The sequence below is a fragment of the Mya arenaria genome, chromosome 5 (assembly GCF_026914265.1).
Source record: "Mya arenaria isolate MELC-2E11 chromosome 5, ASM2691426v1".
NCBI classification, from domain to species: Eukaryota; Metazoa; Mollusca; class Bivalvia; order Myida; family Myidae; genus Mya; species Mya arenaria.
The window spans coordinates 52,202,686-52,210,447 of NC_069126.1; positions in this window are offsets into that span (position 1 = coordinate 52,202,686).

The following is a 7,762-nucleotide window of genomic DNA, read 5'->3' on the forward strand; positions in this document are numbered from 1 at the left end:
TCCTTTGTTTATCATATTAGTAAAAAGTTTGCAATGACCTAAGGAATCAAAGGCCTTTTGAAAATCAACACGTAAAATTTCCGCCAGGTTTTGACAAATATTTTTGTATTAGGCATTGTAATATAAACAAATTATCAACAACAGAATAACCTGCCCTAAAACCAGCTTGCAATTCATTTAAAACACTGTATTGCTCTGACCATTCTGTGATTCCTTCTGTTACAATACTTGAAAATATCTTATATATAACAGTAATTAATGAAATACCACGATAGTTGGCTGGGTCACTTTAAGCACCATACTTATGGATATGTGTAATTAGACTAGTACTCCAACTGTCCGGAAATTCACCCGATGAAAGGATTTTATTAAGTATTATATTCAATATAGGCGTTATCAATGTAATGGTATTTTTTATAGAATTCAGCGCCTATACCATCAATACCATGTGCCTTTCCAGCTTTTAATTTATTTATACTTTTTTCGATTTCCTCATTTGTGATAAGTGTGTTTAATAAAGTTTCAATTTCGATATGTTCAGCCGTATTAGAAATACCCAAGCAAGCAACAGACTCTTGATTGTCTTTAAAAAGTAAAGATTTAAAATATTTAACCCACTCATTTGGCTAAATTGAGCTCACTGCCCCAGGCTGTTTATTAAGCGATTTTCTTTCTGCATGACACCCGCCGCTCATTTATGAATATCCAATAGCATAGAAATACCACTATCTATTAATATCAATTTCGACTAAATCTAAAATTGAAAGACTGTGTAAATCAATCATAGACGAAAAATTAGATAGAAACTTATCTGCCATGCGTTCACTCCATTTAAAACTATCAAACGTTTGTATATTAGGTTCGCGGTCCCTTTGTATATTACTAGTACCGTTATTGCCTTGCATAGGAATAGAGAGTTGAGTTACAATAGGAAAGTGATCAGAGTTATCTATATCATCAACATTAAAGTAGCTTATGTAATGAAACAACTCTGATGAAGCTATATGATAATCTACTACACTTCGACCCCTATTAGCACAACATGTGATATTTCCCTCTATATCATTATGTAGTCTACCATTTATAATATGTACATCCATAGTGCAACATAATTCAGTTATTTAATGCTTTACCAAATGTATTATATCGTTCAGAACCCTTATTGTTTCTGCGCATACTAAAGTAATCCGAGTTATAATCTACCTCTGCAATATATACATAATTTGGATTGTCGTTTGGTATATAATCTAATAGATTTTTGGTTTGAGCATTAAAATCACCAGCCATATATATGAGACAATTGTTATATGTATTCTTAATCATTGAAATATTATTCACTATTAGAAAAAATGCCGTTATTGTCTTCTTGGTATATAGTAGAACCTTCAGGGAATACATACATATGCTACATAAAGTATAATGTTACGTGCAAAATCATACAAAGATGACTTAATATAAAGTACAACACAATTTACATAATCTTGACATATGCGGCTTATAAATCCTGATTGAATATATTCACATTTTACAAAAACACTTACACCGCCGCTATTTCTAATTGCATTCACAGGTTTCTTTCTAATATATCCGAAATGTTTATATGATAATAGAAATGAATCAAATTCGCTTTCGTTATCACACCAAGTTTCCGCTACGCCGAATTTATTAAACTGTTGCATATAACGTTTAATCTCTTGATCATCATAGTATTTGCGTAGACCAGCTACATTCCACGTGGCAATATCAAGTTTATAAACAAGGTCACATGTATTCACGCTCGGCCGCTTCCCTAGTCGATCCTCGGAGTGTCCTCGGTTTCAGTCGGAGTGTCATCGTCGTCCAATGAAATTTCGTCCCCGTTGAGCTCGTCTATTGTCGTTTCGCTCCTAGCGATCACGTGCTCGTCTTTGGTGCCATTTTGTTCACGGCTTACCGCGTGCTGGTCCAATTTCATATATAGATGATCCCGATCATTGTAACCGTAAATAGTGTACCCGATTATCAACTTGCCATAGTTCATTGAGGCAAAACTGCCTTGTTCACGCTCGGATATTAATCGTTTGCCTAATTCCATGCGGTTGGCCCTTGTCCTCTCAGTAAAATCCTCGTGAACGATATATGACGTGTTTTGTAAATAACGCTTGGCTTTATTCAGAATTCCATCTCTATTCTTGAACTTTGTAAATTTAACAATAATAGTGCATTTATCGGCACTAGCATTCGATTTCATACGATCTGCCCGCTCTATGTCAACAATTTCGAGATGTGGCAAATTTAAGTCATTTTTGATGAATGAGCGCACCTTATATTCTGTTAAATTCTATGGTTCATTGATTTTACCTTGTTTACCATTGGATTTCAGGTTGTTACGCTTTATTTGAGCTTTACAATTGTCTGTCTTGGATTTGAGGAAATCAATATCTTTCCATAGGGATGCATTTTCTGATTTTAATTGATCATTTTCGATTTCAAGTCTGCAACTGTAGTATGAATGTCATCAATTTTGGTATTTAAAGACAAAAATACCATCTCTAATGTCCTTATGTTAAAGTCTCTTAAAAAGGCTTATACCTCGGCATTGCTTTTATCACTACCGACACTTACACTATCCTCACGAGTACCCGCGTACTGTGTTTTGGGCCTCGCACCCTGATCCTGATTCATGGGAGGGGGGGGGGAGTGAATTAGCAACCTGGGCAAAAGAAAGCTTCTGTTGTCGGGTGGTTCTCTTAGAGGTGGGGTTCTCCAACAATTGCTCTGACCCAGAGCCGGGGTTTCGCTCCACATCGCCGCACGTCGTCACGAGTAAAGCACACGCTAATATCACTATTCTTAGAGTTTACTTTGTATTGTCTACATTCACTTTAATTCCAGAAATCCGGCATTTAAATATCCCTGGCATAAAGAATGAGCCGATTCTAACACGGTAGGTCATTAAATCCACTCCCATTGTCGAAATATTTATCAAATATTTGAACAGGTAAAAATAATTGCCGCCATTTTACAAGGGACGCAACTCCCACTGTCAACTGTTAAGAAGATGAGTCATTTGACAAGGTGAAAGAAATTATCACCAGACCAGGTCTTTAACTAGGCTACTACGACCCAAACGAACGTTTGATATAACAAACAGACAGTCGTCGAACAGTATATATGCTAAAAAGCTACAGAAACATGCTCAGTAGCAAAAAGTTTAAACATAAACCCGGTTTAGTGGCAATGGGCAACGCCAAAGACATAGAACACAAATTCACAAACAAGAAAAATAGAACAGCACACAACTCTACAAACAGCCCAGTGCATAAATACTCGTATATATATATATATATATATATATATATATATATATATATATATATATATATATATATATATATATATATATATAAATTGGTATGTTTATCAAGAATTGTTAGGTACCGCCTTGGAACGGTCAGTAAAATGTAAATTTACTGGGGGTTTAAACCAGTGTATGTGGCACCCCTCACTCTTATCCTAACAATTCTTAATAAAGATAAAACGCAAAAGATAAATCTTATCAAAGTATGCATTAACTTGAGGAAACTTATCAATAAAACAAATAATAATAAAAAAACGAAAAGGTAAACCCCAAGTACTTCAATGATAAGAGATCCCTACTCTATCTGCAGACGCAGGGAAACAATTCAGAGCACCATATGCAAATACGTTTCAAAGATACGATGCAGACATCGTTAGAAACCAAATTATCCCACCTCAGATAAGTAGATCCATTAATTTAACCATGCTAGAAATTCTTATCTTGCCCACGGGCGAAGATAAAATGCCCGTATGGAACTGCTTTTAATGGTCACCACATTGTAATTACCTCCCTTGTTGAAGACTGTCGTCTGTAGCGCATCATGGAAATCTTGTCTGGTGGCAATACTTAGAACGCGAGTTAATTATTTCTCGCTTCAAATGTCACCAGAAAACAGTTTCCACGCACCTTTCAAGAAATAATGCTTCACCCTTCTTAGAACTATTTAAAGACCGATCAGACCATTTACATACTCTGAATTACTGCGCGAATATCCATGACAACCACGAATTATTGCATATCCGTACGCAATTATTTTCACTAAGCACAAAAGAGTTCCGGCAAAAAAAATACATTTTTACTTAATTTTGTTTAACTGAGGTGGGAGAAAAAGCATCTATCATAGCCGCTCGTGTAATATAGGTTCATCCCGACCCTCGCGCAGGGTGTTATGCGGAAACTCGGTTAACCTCGTTTCCGAAAAACACCCTACGCTTGGGTCGGAATGAACCTATCTTACACTCTCGGCCATGGAAGATACTTATACACATCACACACAGTCTGCCTTATATAATAAAAGGTTTAAAACTGTGTGATCATAGAGTTTCATAATAAAAAGAATCATTGTACTAAAACTGGAAACACATAAAGAAAAACATTATTAAACATAAAAGCGACTAGTATATGCTATTCTCTCCTTCCAAATGATTTGAAAATGTAAATATTTGAAGAAATTTAAGTCACATTCAATACACTCGGAGTCAGTCAACACGTGTCCGCCAAAAACGGTTTTAAAGATAACATGAATTAGCAAATTCTTCATAACTAGGACTAGGTTCTGCATTGTTGCAAGAAGGTCAGCCTATAGCATATATATATATGCATCGGAATCATTGACATCAAGTCAAAAGAAGTCAAAAGAAGTATGCAATGATACAGCTGGAATGCTTAGGTATATTTTTTTGGCCTCACACGTAACCATGACTGGGTTTATCGACTTCAGGTATTAGTTCAAACTGACCATACGATTCTTATACCGGTATTCAAGAAAAACTTGAATAATTCTCCAGCAAGGGTGCAACGTTTGCTTTTACAAATTCAGCGTTATGACATTAAAGTGTAGGTTAGAAATAATTGTTTATCGGAATCAAAGAGATGAACTTACAGTAGTTGATGGAATTATTATGAAGGGAAACAAAGTTGTTATACCAAGTTCTTGTAAACATGTTCATGTAGGTCATTTTTTGTATTAACAAGTGCTTGAAAAGAACACGAGATGTCACGTTTTGGCTTCGAATTTCAGAGGAAATTAAAAGATTAGTTTTGAGCTGTCCAATATGCTTAGACCATAGAGACCCAAAGGCAAAAGAACCATGATATCCCAGAATATCCAGGGCAAATGGTAGCCACAGATCTGTTCTTAATAGATAATCAAAAATATATACTAGTTGTATATCACTACTCACATTTCAATGAGATAAAAAATGCAAAGTTTGAAAAATGGTACGTCAGCAGTATGAAAGCCATATTTGCAGAATTTGGCATTCCAGAAATTGTGATATCTGATAATGGGCCATGCTATTCATCAGGAGAATTTTAAACATTTTAGAATTTGAACACAAAACAAGTTCCCCAAACAACCTCTTAATATTGGCTACTCCCTAGCAGAATTGTTAATGGGAAGGCAATTAAAGTCATTGTTGCCAACTCGGAAAGTGAAACTACATCCTCAGTATATTTCTCCACAGAAAGTTAGATCTAAATTGGGAAAAAAATAATGAGAAAGACAAAGTCTTTTTAGATAGAAATGCAAAAACTGTTGGAATTCATTAGTCATTTTTTTATTTTATTTCCTGAAACCAGTAACATAAGGCTGCTAACGACACAGCGAAGTGCAGTTATTTCTATTTGCATTTGAAAATCGATATTTAATGTCTAAAAAGCCTTTCTTATGCTTACAAAAAATGAGTTTTTATGCAGTTTTCTAAGCACTTGAGATTGGTGTTATGGTGATTTGTATTATTTGACACAAATGAAGGCATTGATGTCAAAATCAACTGATCTTGAAATAAAAATTAAAAGAAAAGTCATAACTCTCAATCTGTTATGATACATCTTTAAGCTGTTCAGTCTTACGCATATGTACCAGATACCTACTGAAATTCACCAAGAGCTTATCAGCATTGCAAATAATTATTTAATATTTATGTATGTAACTTGACCATCACAAATTAGGGTCATTGCTGGTCTTATCTTGTTTCAGCCTTGGTATTTTCATTTCACTCATAATAGTAATCGGGAACACAGTTTTGTGTTGTTTAATTTTAAAACGTCACATTAAAGCTGCACTGATAAACAATAAAATTGATCTAAATTGTGGAGAAAACTGCTGAAGGTTTCAGTTTTCTTCAAGTAACACTTTTAACCATAGAATATAAACTTTCAAAAGTAAATAAAAAAACAAAACGATCTGATCTTTTGTCAGTAGTCTTATATCACTGTTTTCCAGAAATTATCGCGAAAAAAAATGTTTCATTTCAAGACAAAATATAAAAAAGATGTGAATCAGTTAATCCGGTTGACTATGTGAGAGAGCAGCTTTTTACAGATATTATATATCAGAGCCTATGCTTATGCATAACTTTATAATACGTTTTCCAATTACCTGTTTTAAAACCTTCGTAATATATTCAATGTTTTGTTAACCTTTTTATGTATATAAAAAATGAAGTTTACTTGAAAGTTGATTTTGTTAGGGAGTAATGTACTCTGGAGTTCAAATAAAAATCACGTTTGGGAAATAACTGTTTATTTAAAATTAAACAAGAACCGTCAAAGAAACGTGACATTTGGTCAAATGCTGATTGATAATAAGATATATATACATAAAATGTTATATAATATAGGGACACAGATATTACCAACTTCTGAGGCCAAATTGGGAGTGTGTGTTTGGGTGTGACCGTTGGCGGACTTTAAACACATGCGAAAGTAAAAAATCAGCCTAGTACTTAATAATTGCATATCTTCAATTGCATGGACTGACAATATAGGTTGTATGGCTGAGGCGTATGGCTAACGTTGAATTACATCTAGACATCATGGTTAAAAAATAGATATAATATGCTTAAACGCCTATCCAAGTTGCTAATCAAATCTGTGAAGTTTGAATGGAATAAATGACCGAGCAAAGGTTGCAACTGACGGAATGGCAAAATATAAAATACGCAAAAGATAAATCTTATCAAAGTATGCATTAACTTGAGGAAACTTATCAATAAAACAAATAATAATAAAAAAACGAAAAGGTAAACCCCAAGTACTTCAATGATAAGAGATCCCTACTCTATCTGCAGACGCAGGGAAACAATTCAGAGCACCATATGCAAATACGTTTCAAAGATACGATGCAGACATCGTTAGAAACCAAATTATCCCACCTCAGATAAGTAGATCCATTAATTTAACCATGCTAGAAATTCTTATCTTGCCCACGGGCGAAGATAAAATGCCCGTATGGAACTGCTTTTAATGGTCACCACATTGTAATTACCTCCCTTGTTGAAGACTGTCGTCTGTAGCGCATCATGGAAATCTTGTCTGGTGGCAATACTTAGAACGCGAGTTAATTATTTCTCGCTTCAAATGTCACCAGAAAACAGTTTCCACGCACCTTTCAAGAAATAATGCTTCACCCTTCTTAGAACTATTTAAAGACCGATCAGACCATTTACATACTCTGAATTACTGCGCGAATATCCATGACAACCACGAATTATTGCATATCCGTACGCAATTATTTTCACTAAGCACAAAAGAGTTCCGGCAAAAAAAATACATTTTTACTTAATTTTGTTTAACTGAGGTGGGAGAAAAAGCATCTATCATAGCCGCTCGTGTAATATAGGTTCATCCCGACCCTCGCGCAGGGTGTTATGCGGAAACTCGGTTAACCTCGTTTCCGAAAAACACCCTACGCTTGGG